The 17,930-nt window shown below is 41.9% G+C and overlaps 1 protein-coding gene across 4 annotated transcripts in view; it reads right to left on the bottom strand.

The window, feature by feature from the left end:
• The window catches only part of MRPS28 (mitochondrial ribosomal protein S28), a 229,892-nt gene that overhangs the window by 26,626 nt on the left and 185,336 nt on the right, over positions 1–17,930 (bottom strand). For 3 of the 4 annotated variants that reach the window (XM_053208723.1, XM_053208724.1, XM_053208725.1), the window contains exon 3: positions 848–1,129. The gene's annotated coding sequence lies outside the window, so the exon portion shown is untranslated. Of the gene's footprint in view, positions 1–847; positions 1,130–11,536; positions 12,998–17,930 lie in introns of those variants that run through there. The other variant, XM_053208726.1, reaches the window with a different exon arrangement.

The raw sequence follows: 17,930 nt of genomic DNA, 5'->3' as shown, positions 1-17,930 counted from the left end.
TTTTTTTGCTTATGATGAGAACTTTTAAGATTTACTGTCTTAGCAATTTTCCAGGATACAATAGAGTATTATTAACTGTATCCCCTATTCTGTACATCGTATCCCCAGGACTTATTTGTTTTGTAACTGGAGGTTTGTACTTTTTAACCCCTTTTGCCCACTCTCCTCTAACCTCTCATCTCTGGAAACCACCAATCTGTTCTCTGTGTTCGTATCTCTTTATTACTGATTCCTCCCTTTTCCCATTTTGCTATTTTCAAATCTGTTTTTTTTTTCAGTGCTGGGGAATAAACAGTGTGCTTCACTTCTCATTCTCTTGTATTCATATTCCCCAAAACTATCAGTCCTACCTGGTTGGGATTTTTCCTGCCTTGAAGAGGTAATTCCAAGACATATTTTGCTTTTTAAGATGGGAGTAGCCTGGGTAAATAAGTGTCATTCACAAAATTCCACACATTTTGCAGAACTTAACAAACTTATTACATACACACACACACACACACACACATTTTTTCTTTTTCTGGTCAAGGTAGCAAAGGGTAGAATGTTTTTAGGATTTGGCCTGAGATTCGTGAGAGTCCCATGCATCGTGGCACCCGCCGCTTTTAGGCTGCTAGGACCCTGCATATTTACAAAGGCCCTCTGTGGCCATAGCCTGACTGACCCGATGGCCCTCCAGGATGTGCGGTGGCTGAAACAGATCCACTGGCAGTAACTTTGCTGCAGCCAATGGGTTAATCCTCCCTGAGCTGAAGCCTGACATGGTGTGAACCACGAGCTGCGCTCACAGCTGTTTTAGCATTTCATGAGCCTGACAAGAAGCATTTATGTCTGACCTAAAGCTCACCTGTTGCAACGTGACTCCACGTCATTCATTCACCCTGTCAGATGGTCAACAGATACTTTTCAAGCCCCTGCAGTGGGCTCACCGTTGCACGAGGCTCCCAGAAACCCAGGGTGCAGACGCTCAGAGCCCAGCCACGGAGACACCATGCTCATAAATCACAAGGCCAGGCTGTCACTTGGGTGATGAAGGCAATGGGACTCATGGTGCACAGGAAAGGGACAAAAAGGGTTGGCCTCAGGAGGTCTGTTTTGGCTCACGGTGACGCTGGTGATGACTTTGAAGCTGTGGAGATGGAGATGGAGAACAGTTAGCATCTTCCCCCAAGAGTAATTTTCCCTAAATCTCTCCTTTGAGTCTCCGGCCCATATTCTAAATTAATTTTTCTTTTTATATCCACCTTTTAGCCCTTTCATCAATCCCATTATTGAAGTCTGTTTATTCTCCATCTCTCCCTCTACAAGGTAAGAAGCTCTATGAAAGTAGGGACTTTATCTATTTTGTTCCCTGCACTTCAACATCTAGTACATTACCTGGCAGTTAATATTTGTTCAATAAGTGTATGTAGTCCATTTTCCCTGGGCTTCATTAGGCTGAAGTGGGGGCTGGGACTAATGTTTAAAATGAGTTCATAGGATAAAATAAAACAAAACAAAAACAACAAATAAAATAAAATAAAATAAAATAAAATAAAATAAAATAAAATAAAATAAAATAAGAGTTCCTATTACAAATTATGAAACAGACATCTCACTCCTACCCACCGTCGCAGTATCTCCATCCCTACCAGGTCTCTCCTGCTTATTTCTGAGAGTTCCCAAAGATGTCTTTAGTATGCTCAGGAATTAGTTGCTGTAGGTGTGGCCACCACACTAGAAACCTCAACAAGCTGAATGGGTTCTGTGTTCTGTGACACCCTCCATGCACCAGAGCCATGGCTACGAGCCACAAAGAAGGGGGAGGAACACCTCCCACAGCAATATAGCTTCGTGCTGTATATTTGGAGGATTTGTGATAAAAAGACTCCTTCCCATATTTACTTACAGCTCCTTATTTTCCCCTGGATTCACATACGAGTCCATGAACAGCTCATCTAAAGGCAAGGGGCAGTCTTCAGTATCCCTTCTCTCTGCAGAGCACTGAGACTGAACTTGTGAGCTCAACTCTTCTCTAGGGTAAGGGATTTCCATGAGGCTATTCAGTGCACCCCTACAAGAGGAACCGCTCGATTAGCCCATCAGCCATTACTAGGCACACCTAGACTCCAGTGACCATGTTCAACCTTGAACTTGAGAACCACCACTAAATCTCTTCTTTTAAATAGAAACTTGGGCTGGCATAGAATCTTATCATGAGCTTGACCAAGCCTGTGTATCTGCCATTCAGATTTTACATAATATTCTGGAGCTTGTGTGTGGCCAGGAAGTTCAGTGAATTAGATCACAAATCCAGATGACATAGCCAGTGGCTAAATCCTGTGGGAGGACACTTAGCTTTTCTCCAACCCATGGACATTCTGCCAGTTGAGCTATCACAAAGGCAGCTTTGAGGGTGTGGAACTAACAGAAGATACCACCAATCCTACCAATACGGCTGCTGCGAACAGACCCAGTGTTACTCCTCAGATCAGAACAGTTCACTCCACAATGTCTCAACAGCATGCCAGTCAATTTGCACAGGACACTTACAATTAAACTTTAATGATCTACTACTGTGTGAGTGTTTTATCCACAAAAGAAATGCATTTGTAACAAAGGCAAATCTCAGCTATTTCTTGATGGCTTATTCAACAATCAACCACTAGTTATTGACTGCCTACTGTGTGTTAGAGTTGCTTCTCGTCGTGGTCCTAAACAAAAGATAACAAGGTCACCATTGTTATCCATTGTCATCCAAATGTTACACCATTGTGTAGCTTACTCTACATAAGAGCATACCATAAGTAAGAAAACAGATAAATAGCAAGGTAATTTCAGATAATCATAAGTTCCACAAAAAAAAAAGTAAACAGGGCAAGATGGCATAAAAGGTGCCCGGTCTTAGCTGCCCCAGATCATTTACACCCTCCATCTCCCTTGCATTCTCTAGTATATGTGCTGGGAAGATAAAATGCTTATGTCCCAGCATCCCTTACTGCTAGGGATAGTGTGACCCAAGGCCATGAGTCCAAGTTGAACACCCTGAGGAGGCCCTCCCTGCCCAATAAAATGCAGAGCCACGTAAGGAAAGACTTTGATGCTTTGAACTCTCCCTCCTTCTTGTTTGGGACCTAGACATAATGCCTGGAGGTACAGCAGCTGTTTTGTGACCTTGAAATGATAATTGCAAGGAATAAAGTCAAGATGTTAAAGATGGCAGAATAGAAAGTGAGAAAGAGTCTGAGTCCCTGATAGCATCATTGAACCTTGAACAACTTGACCTAACTACCATGGATATCTTAATACGTGAGACAGAGACTTATCGGTTTAGGCCTATACCAGGTTTATTCTTATTCATAGCCAAACACTTTCCTAATTGATAGATGGGCATGAGGTTGTGGGTGGGAAGATATTCTAACCAAGGTGCTCATGGAAATCTTCTCTGAGAAGATGATATTTTAGTTGAGACCTGAATGATAAGAACGAGACAGTCATGTGGAGATCTGGGCGAAAGAAATCTAGGCAGAAAGAAGAGCAAGTGCAAATGCCCTGAGACAGAAATAAGTCTGCTGTGTTCAAGGACTAGATTTCAATGTGCCTGGAGCATCACAACAAAGGGGACGGTGGCCATACTAGAGGTCTTAGAGGCATGCAGGAGCTAGACCACGGAGACCCTTAGAAGTCATGCCAAAACTCTTTTAATTTCAAAGAGATTTGAGATAGATGGGTTTGAGATACACTTTGGAGGGAAAGCCTTCCACAAGACTTACTGCTGGATTCAAAGTAGGATAAGAGAAAATAAGGAATTAAGGACAACTCACAGATTTTTATCCTGAACAATGGATGGAGCCATTACTTATGTAGGAAAGAATGTGGAAGATCTAGGCAGGGAAAGGGAATTGGAGTGCATATGGAGGACTGTGTACATATTAAGTTAGAGATGTCCATCAGAATTGAATTGCAAGGAGCAATGTTGTATGGCAGCCAGATCCATGAATCTGAAACTCCAGGGAGAAGTCAAGTCTGGAGTCAGAAGTTTGGAACCACCTACATACAAATGGCATTTAATCATGGCTATGGACATGCTTTCCTGGCCAGAGAATGCAGATAAAGAAGGAAGTTTCAGCCTGGGGTATGTCAACATTTAGATGCAGAATGGAGGTGAGCATGCCAGCAAAGGGGACTGAGAAGGAGCATTCAAGAGATTCAAACAAAAGCCAGGAAGCTCCGAGAAAAGGGTGTTTTAAGGAGAGTCATTAGCTCTGTTGAATGATGCTAAGAGGCTGGGAAAGTGAGACAAAGAGGCTGTTGGATTAGTTCATCGGATGTATTTGGTCATCTTGCTAAGAGCAGTTTCGGAAGAGAGGAGAGGCTCCTGCCTGACTTGAGTGGCTTCAAGACAAAGTAGAGACCTCTCTTGAGTCCAGAGTAGCCCTGCTATGAAGGGGGGTGGAGAAAGGGGGCAGTGGATGCAGGATGTTTGGGTAAATCAAAGATCTGGGAGGAGTTGTTGGTTACAAGACAAGTTCTGTCTGGACAGCAAGGTAAACGGAGTGAGGTGGCAGGGTGTGATATTTATCGAGCTCCTAAGACATACTAGGCACTTTACAAATTCCAGTTCAATCCTCCCAAGGTGCCCACGAAGCTGCCATTTTTCACCTTCTTTAAGGACATGAGGGAGGCACTATAGCACACCCATTAGTACTGCAGGTTTGAGTCCAACAGAACCTGAACTCTGCTGTTTGTTAGCTGTGTGGCCTTAACTAGTTACTAAACTCTCTATGCCTCAGTTTCCTCATCTGAAAAATGCAGATAAAAGCAGTACCTACTTTCAATGATTGGTGTGAGGAGGAAAATAAAATCATCCATGTAAACCAGGTCCACAAGCTTCACACATAGTAAGTGCTCAGTAAATATTAGTTCTTCTCAGAGATGGGAAAAGAGAGCCTCTGAGGTTAACTGTCTTCATTTATTGAACAAATATATTAAGATTCTACTTTTTGTTAAGCACCATGTGAGGCCGGGGAGTATAGCCATGGACAAGATACGAAGTGTCCCTGTCTTCATAGAGCTTAGAGTCGATGATGATAATCATAAGACTAATAAAACCAACAACAGCCAACATGTATTTACTGCGTGCCAGGCCGCAGAGTTTTCACAGTAGTGAGTAACAAAAGCAGAATCTGTCTTTCTCCAATTTGTCGTTCTATTATGTCATCCTTCCCAGGGGTATCATTTTACCAGGAGAAAGAAACCCAACTCCAGTGACATAATCCTGTGGTGTGAGGACATGTTATTGAAAGGAAAACATTAGAGGTGATGACTAACCTTCCTTGCTTTCTCCACCATTTCCCCAAGATGCTATCAGAAACAGGTTGTGAGGATTGTTTTTCTCTGCATCCTGCCACACATCCCCTTCCCTGGTTTCTTCCCAAGTTGTTCAACCAATGACACAAATGCAACAGGCCCCGTGTCGCCTTTGGGTGAATCAAAGATAAGTGTTATGGGGTGAATTGTGGCCCCTTCAAAATTCATATGGTTGAAGTCCTAACTCCCAGGATCTCAGAAAGTGACTGCATTTGGAGGGAGGGCCTTTAATCAGGTAATTAAGTTAAAATGAAGTCATTAGGATGGCCCTACTCCAATATGTCTGGTGTCCTTATAAGATGAGATTAGGCGCGCCTGGGTGGCTCAGTCGGTTAAGCGTCCAACCTCATCTCAGATCATGATCTTACGGTTCGTGGGTTGAAGCCCCGCATCAGGCTCTGTGCCGACATCTCGGAGCCTGGAGCCTGCTTCGGATTCTGTGTCTCCCTCTCTCTCTCTGCTCCTCCCCCACTGGTGCTCTCTCTCTCTCTCTCTCTCAAAAATAAATAAACATTAAAAAATAATTTTAAAAAATAAGAGGAGATTAGGACACAGACAGGTACAGAGAGAAGACCATGTGAAGACACAGAGAGAAGGTGGCCGTCTGCAAGCAAAGGAGAGAGGCCTCAGAGAAAAACCAGCCCTGCCAGCAGCTTGCTCTCAGACTTCTGGCCTCCAGAACGGTGAGAAAATAAATTTCTGTTGTCTAAGCCACCCAGTCTGCGGTATTTGTTATAGCAGCCCTCGCACACTAATACAATAAGTAAAACACGCCACTGGGAGAGAGGGCAGAAGGGTCGGTGGGGGGAACAGTGCAGGTCAGTGGGAGGCAAAGCCAAAGACCAGGGAACTGAGTACTTAGAGGAGAAACTGAGGGACTGAGCAAGGGCTGCGGGCTAGGGAAGTGAGGACAGGAAGGAAGGAAGTGATGGCGTAATAAAAACAGGAGAGTTTCTAGGACTAAAAAATATCCCATTTCAATATCCCCTGTTAATTCCTCACTAGATATTTCTCTTGTACTGTTTCACATAGATATTTAAAAGTGAGACTTATAGGCAAATGAAGCACAGGCAGGAATTTGATCTGTTGTAGTGCTTAAACAGATCATGCTGAGAATACATGGCAGGTGCCAATGGTACAGGTGTGAAGGGGGTGCACTGCTCCTCACAGATATCAGAACTCATACGGTCAAGACAGTCTTCCTGGAAGGCCAGGTTTATCGCTGGGTGCTGCGGTTACCCACGGTATTTGTCACCTTCTCTCTGTACTTTCTGACCTCCTCAGCTGTACCATGTTATCGTGCTTTCTCTGTAGGTTTGATCTTGGTGGGTTTCATGTTTTTAGAAATAATCAAAAATCTTTTAAGCATTGCTTGGTTGATGAGGTCGTTGACCAAACCGAGAATTGTACTTTTGGTCAAAAACAAAATGACATTAAAAAAAAAAAAAAAATGAGACTTGTTGGAGAGTACTCACTGACTACTTGAGGACAAATACAGGGGGAATTCTGAAACTGTCCTGAGCAGGACAATGTAAACAGGAGTGTGTTCTCCCAGGATGAATATAGGGAAAGACAACAATCCTTCAAACAAATTAACTGATGTATTTGTTTAAAATCTCATCTCCTTTCTTCAACGTGACGCCTGACATGTTGCATTGACAACCTCACGTATTACACTGGAGAATCCCATGCCTAAGCTAACAGACACAATGTACAAATGTGCTAACGGTAACACACAAATAAGAATATGTACCAGATGTCAACAGTGAATGGAAACCTGATCTCAATTTAATAAATATTCTTCATAGAAAAATACATCTGACCAAGAAAAAAAAAAATCTTTAAAATTCCATCTTTAATATTGGGTTAGAGGAGAAATAAAATGTTCTTTCTTATATTCAATACATTTTCATTCAAGATACCGTTTTGCTAAATTGCTCGAAGTATAGGGGAGAGGATAGTAAATGCTTGTAGGGAATAAGTCTAAGGTAAATTTACAAAAAAAAAAAAAAAAAAAAAGAGCATTTCTCCTCTCAAAAGAAGCTCCTTCTTAAAAGTTAGAGAGGGAGGGAGCCAAACCATAAGAGACTCTTAAAAACTGAGAATAAACTGAGGGTTGATGGGGGGTGGGAGGGTGGGGAAAGTGGGTAACGGGCATTGAGGAGGGTACCTGTTGGGATGAGCACTGGGTGTTGTATGGAAACCAATTTGACAATAAATTTCATATTTAAAAAAAATAAATAAAACTGTAATGAAAAAAAAAAAACAAACAAGCAGCTCCTTCTTATCACAGTATCAAGTCCTGATCAAGGAGTCAGAAATTTTGACTAATCCAGAATTTTGGTCTCACCCTGTCACTAAGACACTGTGTATTCCTAGGCAGGTCCCTTAAAGACCCTCTTCAGCTCTCACAACCTCAAGATTAGAAAAAGAGTCACACAGTCTACCAAGTGAGTCAGCCAGGTGCCCCTCCCTACCTCTCTCTTATCTGGGCTACAAAACTCCCTTTTCTAGGCTATAGGAAGAAATGAGCACCTTTAGTCCCTAATCACATGAAAGCATGTCGTTTCTTTCTACATAAAGAAATACCATAAAAGTTATACACCTTAGTTAACCTTCACATGTTAAATCATGAGAAATGATAATAAATTTGGTTCACTGTTATAAAATAAACTACCTTCCTAGCCCTTTTGTCTGTTTGCTCAATTCAAAATTTGAACAGTATGATCAGTTTATATTTCTGGTATTCATATAAAATCAGTACTTCATAAATATGAATCATGCTATTAACTGCATGTATGCTGATGTTGTCTAATTACTATCATTTGCATACCACACAGCTCTTAAATAAGTCAAAAGACTAAAAGGAAGTTTGGAAAGTGCACTGCATATTTCGGTCTGCAAGTCCACACATTACAACCTGATCTTTAAACATAAGTAACTTGATCTTGAACATACGTAGGAGAGACTTTCTACTTTCTCACCATTCCCACCCTAGTCAGCCTACAAACTCAAGGAGAAACTCATAAATAACCCCATGCAATAGGAAGAAGATTATGAATTTGTTTTATTTCAAGCAGAATGAAGATATTTTGAAAACATTTTTAAATTTAGAAGTCTTTTTTCACATGAACTGGATTAAATTTTTTTTTCTGTTCAAATGAGGGGAAACAATGGTGGTAAGTTTTCATTTAAATATAGAAAAGCAAAGGGGCGCCTGGGTGGCTCAGTCGGTTAAGTGTCCTGCTTCCGCTCAGGTCATGATCTCGCGGTTTGTGGGTACGAGCCCAACAATGGGCTCTGTGAGGACAGCTCGGAGCCTGGAGCCTGCTTCGGATTCTGTGTCTCCCTCTCTCTCCGCCCCTTCTCCGCTCATGCTCTGTTTCTATCTGTCTGTCTGTCTGTCTCTCAAAAATAAATAAACATTAAAAAAAATTAAATATGCAAAAGCAAACGGATCATGGAATGAAGATTATGACTTCTGTTTATATAATATTTGAGATAATAAATGATGTGAATCCTTGAGCATCAAAGCAATCAAAAACTACATTATGTTGCAAAGTATCTTTGGTCAGTGTTTTTAATACTTGGGATTCTAAGAAGGGTTGGCTGTGACAGTGGCCATCCACTACATAAAACTCTAAAATAACAGCAATCATATAATAGACCTGGCAGGGGCAAAGCCATTAAGAAATATGCTTGTAGGGGGGCCTGGGTGGCTCGGTCAGTTAAGCATCCAACTCTTGATTTTGGCTCAGGTCATGATCTTACGCTTCGTGAGATGGAGCCCCGCAGCAGGTTCTGCGCTGACAGCACGGAACCTGCTTGGAATTCTTTCTCTCCATCTCTCTCTGCCCTTTCCCCGTTTGCACACACATGCTCTCTCTCTCTCTCTCTCTCTCTCTGTCTCTGTCTCTCTGTCTCTGTCTCTCTTTCTCCAAGTAAATAAATAAAAACAAAAAGAAATATGCTTGTAGAAGTTATCAACAGAAACTATCTCCTTAAATGATATCCAGCTTTAACCATAGCAGTTTCTTCTGGAGGCAAAAGTCTTATTTTCTTCTTTCACAATAATTTATTCTAAACCAAGAAGCCATTTGAGAATAGAAAAACACCCCAAGAATGTTTATTGTTCTACTCAGATGGAGAATCCTCAGTGAGGAAAACAACAAGAGTTAACAGTATACTCATTTTTAATACTTCTCGGGTAAACTTCTCTGGCTATTCTGACTTCCCAGTATTTCCTCCAAGTACGTGTTGGTGGGTCCACAGCAGTTCTCAAAGTGCAATTTCCTGGACCAGGAACATCAGCATCATCACTAGGGAACTTACTAGAAATACAACTTGCCACATCTCACCCAGCCCTACTAAATTAGAAATGCTGGTGAGGTGCCCAAGGACATTTTTTTGACAAGTCCTCTGGATGCTTCTTTTTAAAAAAAATTTTTTTTTTATTTATTTCATATTTTAGAGGAAAGAGAGAGACAGAGTATGAGCAGGGGAGGGCAGAGAGATGGAGACAGAATCTGAAGCAGGCTCCAGGCTCCATGCTGTCAGCACAGAACTTGACGCGGGGCTCGAACTCACAAACCGCGAGATCATGATCCGAGCTGACGTCGGATGCTTAACCGACTGAGCCACCCAAGTGCCCTGAGAAGTCCTCTGGATGCTTTTGATGCTCCCTGAAGTTTGAGAACCACTTGTCTCCAGCACATAGCCGGCCTGACGTTCACTCCATTCATTTTTCCTTCCTGCTAATGCCTTAAATCCCAATCCTCCTCAAGTCTGACCCAGTTATTTCATCAAACTTTGACAACTTCCTTACTTGAAACAGCACCTAACATTTACATACCACAATTAAGTATCAACTGTATCTGAAGTGATTTGAGCCTGCTGTGTCTTATACTGTCCTCTACATTTTTTCTTACCTATGTCTGTTTTATCGTTTCAACTGAATTGAAAGCCTCTTGAAGGCAGGAACTATGTCTTATTTTACTTATTTTATTATTCTTCCCATAGCATCTGTCCGTGCTCATGGTCTTTTCTTCTTCCCATCAACTCCCATGTATCCAAGTTCTACCTACGTTTCAAGTTTGAGCTCAAATGGCACTTTCAATGACCTGCCTTCTTCTCTGCATGTAAGTATTTTCCTTCCTTGGAAAAACCAAAACTTTATATCTTTTTTTGTTTGCTGCCTCATATTACAGTCATTCGTTTGTGTCTTATCTCTCTCATCATTGAAGATGGAGATAATTATTCTAAACCACTGGGTTTTTTTAACCACTCTTTTTTTTTAAAAAAAAAGAAAGAAAGAAAATAATCTATCATGCCTCAGGGTAGGCATGTATAATTAGTTTATTTTCCCCCAATATTTATGACTCTGATTTTGGGTAATCCGAGTATTTACATAGGAAGTAACTCTCACATTTCAGACATACAGATACTGTATTTCTCCTAGGCACATTGTGGGTCTGGAAGGGGGTCTGTGCGCTGGAGACAATTGTTACAATTTGTGTGGTCTAATAAGCGGTCTCAGAAGATTAGACATGAAGTAATGGGAATCTGCAGGAAATCGAGCCATAAGGAAATCAGGGCGACTTGAAGCCACATTGCTAAGGAAGAAAAGAGCCTCACCCCAGGGTAAGGACCAGTAGCAGAAGGCTTAATTGTTACCATGTCATGGTGTGAACCCACTGTGTCGCTGCCTGAGCTAATGGGAACCTGATGCAGCCAGCTTCCTGAAACCCGCCAGTCCTGACTTCAAACACGGGCAGCCCATCCTGCAGGATCAGGCAGGCTGGAGTCACAGGTTTATTTCCTCTCCAACAAAAGTGTATCTCCCCGCCCCCATCCCCACTCCCCCATCAGCGAAAATGGGCTACAGCCGCCACCCTGGCTGGGTTTTGGGACCACCCCTCCTGGTTTCCCCATTTCACACTTAATTCTAACCTCTCCCCCTCCCTCCATGAACCTTCCAGACTCCTCTGAGTAGCAGACCCAGGAGCGAGAGAAAGTTCACAGGTCGTTTGCCAACAAATCCCACTTGGCCAACTGGGAGTGCATAGTTTTCACACTCGTGTAGTGAGATCAGGTGTTGAGAATTCATCCTTGATGGGAACGGGCAGTGCCAGCAAAGAGAATCGGTGAGTCAGCTGAAAACTTCGGGGTCTGGCTCTCAGGTTCCTACCTGTGTTTTTCACTTGTTTTGCCACAGGTCTCTTAAGGAGAAAATGCCGAAGTTGCAGGCACAGAATCCTTCCGTTTATGTGACTGGAAAAGTGTTTACAGTCCTCGGTGTCTGGGGTCAGCCCAAAGCCCCAAGGCAGGCAAGTATTGTACCAGGGGCCGTTCTGGAACTTAAAGCTTCCAGGGCTCTTTCTCTGACTCCAATTCCCACAGGCAGCCTTGGTGTTTTGCCTTTGCCGAGATTTCTGCGGTTCCCTTTTTCACATCCCTTATCGACATGTAAACTCCACACTAGGGTGAAAAGGTAGGTGTTTAAGATAGATGGCAACAGCTGGGATTAACTGCCTCTTAAAATGCTGTCTTAATGAAATGCATCTCTTTATATTTGGGGTATTTGTAAGCACAGAATGAGAATGAAACCTGAGAAGATTATGTGATAACCAGACTATATCCTGTCAAGAGGGAGAGTGTTTCTCCAATAACACAAAGATGAGCTTCTAGATAGCCTACCAGATAGCCTCCTTCCGCCCAGCGTCTCCCATCGTAAATCTACATTCTTACCCCGGTTTTTTTGTAGATTTTTGAGGATAGAGCTCATTTCCCTGGAGAGACAGGCCTAAGGAAAGATCTGGAACGCCTCCAGTTAAAAAAAAAAAAGCCACCATTCTGCTTAATCAACATTTGCTCCATCGGAATCAATATCCTGCAGAGGGTGTTTTTCATTGTTCTCCAGTCTGTTTGCAGGTGGCAGAGCAAAGATTCCGTACGTGATAAAGATTTGTTGAAAAGGAAAAGAAAATATTCCTCAGAATAGCAAACACACCTCCCAAACGCTTTTACCAATGAGCTTCCTTTTACGAGATGCTCTGTCTGGCTTTGCACACTCAAGAAACTTCAGTAACCTGACAACACCTCTCTTCCCAGAGTTATCTACTATTTCTCACTGAAAGGGCTCAGCCCTTTCCCATGCGTCTAAAAAGTTATTGGTCCTCTCTAAACCTTAATTTCTCTATCTTTGATCATAGTTCCCTACCCTGTAGTTTGTAGATGAAAAATAGCGTGTCTGAAATTACTAGCCCATGCTGGACAGTCAATAATAGACTCCCCTACTCAATTTATCCATGAATAGAGAGGAGGCAGATAGGTTTTAGAATCAGAACTGGGTTCAAATTCTGACCACTTTTCATGAAGTGTCTGTTAACGAATCCCTTAACCCGGAATCCTCCCTGAATTTCAGTCTCCTCATCTATAAAAAGAGGATAATGATCTCTCTCCTCGTTTCAGAAAGAGCTGGTAAGAACCAAAGGGACAAATATAAATCTTTAATAGACAAGTATTGTAATTTGTATAGTTACAAACTGTAAAGCACATAAGTCTTGTGAATTATAGTCGTCAATATCTTCACAACTGAATAAAAATACCTTGAATGCTACTGACATCACAAATATACTTAAGAAAGCAAAGAAAAATATTGAGAAATTTTGAAAGCAATTATCTTGTTATCGTGTTCTAATTTTGACTGGTTTTATCAAAATTTTTACTCTCTTTGTGGAAGGCTTTTCTAGAGAAGTTGTGCCAACTGAGATCACCAGAACTCATGCTCTTGAGCTACAAGGAAGGGATCCAGAAAACGAAGGTCTCTTGAAGTTCAGAATATATGGATACCCAAATAATTTATGAAACTCCAGTTGACTAGAAGATTATTTGTGTTTGTGGCACTCATCTTTCTCTGTTTGGGCTCCCTCGGCTTCCTGAAAGAGATCAGGGCATTCTGGGGTCCAGTGTAGGTGGAACAGCTGGAGATCCTCCTAGCCTCCTGGTGTCACAGCTTATCAGTGTTGACGGACAGAACACATAAGGCCCTGCCTGCCTTGCTGACCAAACAGAAACACACTCCTCTTTTTCTACTGGACTCTTTGCTTCTTGCAAAGGAAAGAGCAACTTCATTTATGACACTGAAATATGAAGCAATCAATGAATTCATGTCACCGGGCAATTTCCACCTCGGATGTCACTAACATAATTCTATGACTTAACCCATTTCTTTGGAGCTGCAAAGTCTAACCCAGCCAACTTTTGATCATCTTCAAAAGAAACAGCGTAGACTTGATGAAAATCATACGCACATGAGACCCTCCTTTTGATTCAACAGGAAGAGAAGTGTGAACAGTCTATGAATTGAAGAATACACATATTAGATAAAACAAATACATATGATATAAATGGCATACGCCCCCCCCCCCCACACACACACACATACAATCCATGATTGGTAATTTTAAAAGAAGTTAATATCTGTAAATTTTGACTTGGGGCTGAATAGTTCAGATTTCCAAATATATATAAGATATGTAACAAGGTTTCAGTGGAATGCATTGCTTTTGTTAAGTTAATTTACATCTCAGATGAGAAAATATGCATAACCCTGAAGAAGTCTGAATGTACTTTCTCATAATGAGATTAATAAGTAAAAATCAATGAATTCATTTATTGTTCATCCCGTATTTAGTCAGTACTTACAGTATACCAAATGCTGTGCTCCTACTGAACATACATTGATGAGTCAAACAGACTTGGTCCCTACCCTCTGCATCGGCATTCTGATATTAAAACGGCATGTGCAGCTTCACTGCCGTTGGTCTAAGGAAGGAGAGTCTGGTAGAAGAAAACTATCTCCACACTTATGGTAACCTCCACCTTACACTAGACCAAAAGGCAGGAAAGAGTCTACTTTGTCACTTGTCAAGGTAAATCTGAGGCTGTCAGAGCAGCAGCCTGGCATAACCATTAAGAGCACAGGCTCTGGAGTCAAACTGTCTGGGTTGAATACTGGCCTTTCCTCTCTAGTTGTATGCTCTTTGGCAAGATACTTGATCTCCCTGTAAATCTGTAAAAAAGGAGCCATATTAATACCCCCCTCCTAGGGCTATTATAATGATTAAGTCAAAACATATAAAGCGGTTAGAACAGTGCCTGGAAAAGAGCAGGTGCTCAATAAATGCTGGCAATTGTTTTTCATATCTGACCTCATCTCCCATCAGGGCTCCGCACACAGCCTGGGGTCCGGGCAGGGTTACCTCCACTCTTCACATCTGCCACAATTTCCCTGGCCTGCCCTCTCTCCACAGTCCCTCCGTCCTTGTACACATGGTGTTCCATCAGCCTGGAGAACCTTAGTGTGTCTTTTGTTCGCAGCAAACTTTTCATGTATCCTTCAAGGCTTGGTTCAAACTCACTTGCTCTGGAAAGATCTCCTTAACCCCCAACTGCCAGTGGTTGGGTGCCTCTCTGCTCTGCTTGGCTAACAGCTGTGTGTAATTCCAATTCTCTAACACACACTGGATTTGGAGTGCGTACTTGTGTGTTCCATCCCACCAGATGGGGGCTGCTATGAAGCCATAGAGAGACTCAATCAATCTTTGTTAAATGAACAAATAAATTAGTAAATTGACAGAGAGAGGAAGGAAGGAAGGAAGGAAGGAAGGAAGGAAGGAAGGAAGGAAGGAAGGAAGGGAGGGAGGGAGGAAGGGAGTAGGGAGGAAGGGAGGAAGAATGGAAGGAAGGAAGGACCCCTGGAACAACCTAATTGGGACATTGAATTGTAACTTGTGGGGCAGGCAGTGAGATAAGCTCCCTGAAGAGCTCTGAGCCTAATGATTATTGCCTCCTGCAGACTCTACAGTGCTCTGCTACTGGCCTGAAGACATTAAGGGCAACCAGAGATTGAGCTAAAAGCAGGGAGCAGCTAACTTTTTATATGACTTTACCCTCCACAAACTCTGACCACACCAGAGACCTAGAAGCAGTCTTAAGATAGCATCTGCACCAACCCTCTGTCTTTAAGCACATGAATGCCTGCATTTCTCAAGAGGGATGGTTACCCTTAGCTTTTTTCACATCTGGAAAGTGCAAAGTTCCCCTTGGTAGCACTTGCTTTGGGATACTTCTCAACAGAAATGACATTTCTAAAGCTGCAATTCAAGCCCATGATTGCTGTCCTCAAAATTAGTTCACTTTTCATTCTCTGGTTCACCAACAGCATGTCATTTCGATTAACTATTTGTACTCCCAACAAAGAAAGAAAGAAAGAAAGAAAGAAAGAAAGAAAGAAAGAAAGAAAGAAAGAAAGAAAAGAGCGAGCTTTCCACTACCAAAGACCCCAGGCACGTCAACTCTTTCCAAACACTCACACGCCAAGAAGGGAGAGGGAAAATATTATGTTTGAATATCATGTGGACTAGAGTGCTGTAATGAACCAAAAATCACTGAGAACTCGTTCACTGAGATCTCTGAAAAGGGCAGGTATTGTGTTCATTGGCATAGAAATTTCAACTAGCAAGAGATTTTAATTTCCCCAATCTGAATAGAAACAATTAAATGTTAGAAAAACAAAGTATAGTTTTTCAAGTTTCAAAACAGAGATCTCCATATCCTCTTATTTTCTCTCTCACCTTTCTTAGTCTCCCTCATGTGAACTCACTTTGGGCATGTAATGAGCTACACCCATATCTTGATGTCTGGTGCCCAAGGTGATGGGCTTCCATTTTAAGGTATAAGAATTTCTGATCACTGTCCTTAAAGAAGGTTCATTCTGGTACTCGCTTATTCATTCAGTAATTATGACTGGCCTAGGTCAGACGTTCTCCTAAGAAAAGGGGATAAGATACTAAACACAATCTGCCCTCTGCCCTGGGAAAGTTTTGACTAGTTTGTAATTTCCTGGTGGGAGACGATTTGCATGTGTGTACCTAACTTTAAATGAAAAAAGCATTTTGAAATTTTTCCACAGGAATTGAAAAAATTTTTGTAAGTAGGCTTCACACCCAGCGCTGAGACCAGCGCAGGGCTTGAACTCATGACCCTGAGATCAAGGCCTGAGCTGAGATCAAGAGTCAGAAGCTCAACCAACTGAGCCACCCGGGAAGCCCAAGAATTGAATTTTTTATAAAATTTAATTTTCTTTCATTATTGAATAACTTTTTTTTTTTTTTAAATTTAATTTTTGACGATACGAGATCCTTGCATCCTCTGGCATTGTATCTAGAATACAGTAGGTACTCTGCAAACATTCTTTTTGCCCCCACCATTGAAAATCAAGTCACGTTTAAGATGAAATTGGGGTCTTGATACTTCTGGCAAAGCATCAAATCTTATTGCACTGAGAAGCTGTCTAGTAGAGAATATAAAATCATGGTCTTTGGAGATGGCATCATCTGGCTTTCAAAGCTGGTTCTCTCTGCCACTCTGTAAAGCAGTAGTGATGGAAAAGAAAGTTGCCTTAAGCATTCTAAGCCTTAAGTTCCTCATCTGAAAAATGGGAGAAATAGTACATATTTCATTGAGATGTAAGTTTACTTGAGATAATGTATGTAAAGCCTTTTTTCATAAAATTCTGGCATCAATAAGAGCTATTATTTAATGTAAATAATCACCATCCCCAATATATTTGCTTTGGGGGAAGAGCTTATTTATATTTATATATATATATAAAGCGGGGGGGGGGGGGATTTTCTTAAGGCAAAGCATGCCTATAATTTGCAACGAAAATCAAATCCAGAGTGGAGGACTGCGGAATTCTGGCAACCTGGTTATTTTTCAAGATGTATTATGACAACCACGTCTCCCCCCAGGAGTCTTCCCCTGCCCTATAGAAAGGAGTCTACACCACCACAGGCCAGTGCACACTCTTCCCAAGTGGTAGATGCAAATCTTGCTCTATTTTATCTAACTTCCTTATCCAAGAGGTTAATCAGGTCTGCCCTAGACTGTACGCTCTTTAAGGTTCTCATTTATGCTTTCTCTCTTAGTTAATATGTCCTCCTAGAACACTGCCTTGGGAGTATAACTTCTGGAAGCCCAGTATCAACTGGCTGGACCCACCCCAGGAAGAGCCATACTCCACTCCCAGGTAGTCAGGTGAAGCGCACTGTGTGGGCACACCCACCTGCTTCTGTGTGGCCTCTCCCCATTACTATTTCCATTCAGTTGCATGAATCAAACACCCAGGTTGCACTACAGCACAGCAGACAGAAGACAATGCATTTGACTTTGCAGGGCCTGTGGGGTTGAGGGAAGCCAAGCACCTCCCCCCACCCCCTAGCTGCCTGTAAAGTCACCTTTGGAAAATCTTTAAAACAGTACTTCTTAAATCTTGGGGAGTCTTGGACTCTTAAAAAGCTGTTGAATATATAAGAGCTCTCTTCCTGGGGCTGTGGAAAATATATAACATTTTTACATATACATTTTTAACATAATTTCAGATGATTCACAAAGTCCCTGCAGTCCTTCCATGTGCCCTTTGGGGTATCCCACCTAATCTAGGAGAATCCAAAATAGCACCTGAGTTCTCAGGATTCTAATTGTCTCTTTTTTTGTGAATCCCGAGAAAGCCACCA

Source organism: Acinonyx jubatus, chromosome F2 (assembly GCF_027475565.1).
Source record: "Acinonyx jubatus isolate Ajub_Pintada_27869175 chromosome F2, VMU_Ajub_asm_v1.0, whole genome shotgun sequence".
Classification (NCBI taxonomy): Eukaryota; Metazoa; Chordata; class Mammalia; order Carnivora; family Felidae; genus Acinonyx; species Acinonyx jubatus.
Note: the sequence above shows the minus strand (reverse complement) of the source record. Positions and strands in the feature narration are given on the sequence as shown.